Source organism: Tupaia chinensis, unplaced genomic scaffold (assembly GCF_000334495.1).
Source record: "Tupaia chinensis unplaced genomic scaffold, TupChi_1.0 Scaffold144482_1, whole genome shotgun sequence".
In the NCBI taxonomy this organism is placed as follows: domain Eukaryota; kingdom Metazoa; phylum Chordata; class Mammalia; order Scandentia; family Tupaiidae; genus Tupaia; species Tupaia belangeri.
The window spans coordinates 23,631-25,754 of NW_006204341.1; positions in this window are offsets into that span (position 1 = coordinate 23,631).

Below are 2,124 nucleotides of genomic sequence, written 5' to 3' on the forward strand. Positions count from 1 at the left end.
CCAGTGTATCTTAAACTGGAGGATATCTATAAGGAAGCTACTAATTTTCCCTTAGGTTCAGATCATTTTTGTATGCATTTAAGTACCTAATTCTGAGCCAGGCATAAAGCTAGCTTTCACTAATATGAATTCTATTCTATAAAGCTCATCCTACTATTCTTTTATTTTTTAAAGTAATCATACAGTAAATTTAACATTGTTAGTTTTATCTGTTTACCTGTTGAAGGATATCTGAGTTTCTCCCATTATAAATAAGGCACTATAATCATTATTGAACATTGTTTTGTGTAAATATTAAGTTTTTATTTGCCTAGGTATAAATATTCAGGAGTAGAGTTGCTGAATAATATGGTAAGTATATGTTTAACTTTATAAGGAACTGTCAAATCTTCGTGAAGCAGCTGCATCATTTTGATTCTTCATCAGAATGTATGAGCATTCCAATTGTTCAGCATCTTTGGCAAGAACTTGAATTTTCAGTAATTTTTGTTTTAGCCATTTTAATTATTGCTGATGTTGAATATATTTTATATGTTTATCTGTTATCCATATATCATCTTTGATAAAGTGGCATTTGAAATATTTGGTTTATTTTTTAAAATTGGCTTGTTTATTATAATTTCATTTTGTGAGTTCCTTGCATTTTCTGTATGTGTTTGATTGCCAAAAATTTCTCCCAATTATTGTCATTTTACTTTTTTCATTCTTTTAATGATATATTTGGTAGAATATACATTTTAAAATTTTTAATTTTGATAAAGTTCAATACAACTTTTATAGAATTTTAAAAAAATTTTTGCCATAGGGTGCGTGCACTGGCCAGAGAAAGATAGAGAAAGGGAAAGTGAGAAATCACTCTCCATAGGGGATGGCCATGCTGCAGTTCCTTCTCCTCCATTTTCCTCTTGGGATTTTGGTCACACATGCATATACACACAGTGTATTTTTCAAGTCGCAGGGTCTGGGACTTGAATCATACAATTGGTCATGTGGGATTCAGTGCTTTAACCACCACTCTACCTGCTGGGCCCTCTGGAACATGTTTTTATTGGCACATCTAAAATTTCCTTACCTAATCTTAGATCACAGATTTTTGTCTTATATTTTTTTCTAAAAGTTATAGTTTTATGTTTGACTTTGCATCTTTCAAAAAGATCATATGGGTGTTTTATGAACTCTCTATTTTTGTTTCATTGTTCTGTGTGTTTATTTCTTTGTCCAAATCACACAATTTTGATTAGTGTATCTTTATAGTGTATCTTAAAATCAGGCACTGTAATGCTTCCAACTTCCTTTTTTTGGAGAGTTTTTTTTTTTTTTTTCTATAAGGCACATGCGCGCACCAGAAAAACAGAGAGAGACAGAGAGATAGAAAGCGAGAAATCACCCCCCAGAAGGGATGGCCGTGTCACAATCCCTTCTCCTCCATTCTACTCTCGGGATCTTGGACACACACACACACACTCGCCCGGCGTGAGTTTAAGCCATCTAGTCTGGGACTCGAACTGTAGTAGGCTACATGGGAGTGCAGCAACATAGCCATTATGCTAACTGCTGGTCCCCTTCCAACTTTCTTTTCCAACATTGTTTTGTTTATCCTAGTTCCTTTATGTTTTTGTACATATTTTAGATTCAGCTTTTTTTATCTACAAATAATCAGTCTGCTATTTTTATTGGAAATTCACTAAGTTTATAGATCATTTGGGTAGACCTGATCTATTTATTGTATGTGGTCTTTAAATTTATGAGTATAATGTCATTCTATTTATTTTAAGTTTGATTTCCTTCATCACTATTTTATGTGTGCCCATAGACGTCTTCTGTGATCTGAATGTGTCCCCTAAAATCCACGTTAGGAAGTTAATCCCCGAAGTAACAGTGTTGAGTAGTGGATTCTTTTGGGAGGTGTTTAGGTCATGAGGGTGCTGACCTCATGAATTGATTAATGCCTATATAAAGACTCGACAAGGAAATTTGGTTCCTTTTTGGCTTTCTGTCTTCTGCTATGTGAGGACATGGCATTCATCTCCCTACCCCAATTCCATAGAATCCAGAAAATTCAGCATCCAAGGTTCCATTATCTTTTCTTTTCTTTTCTTTTCTTTTTTTTTTTTTGTGAGAGTT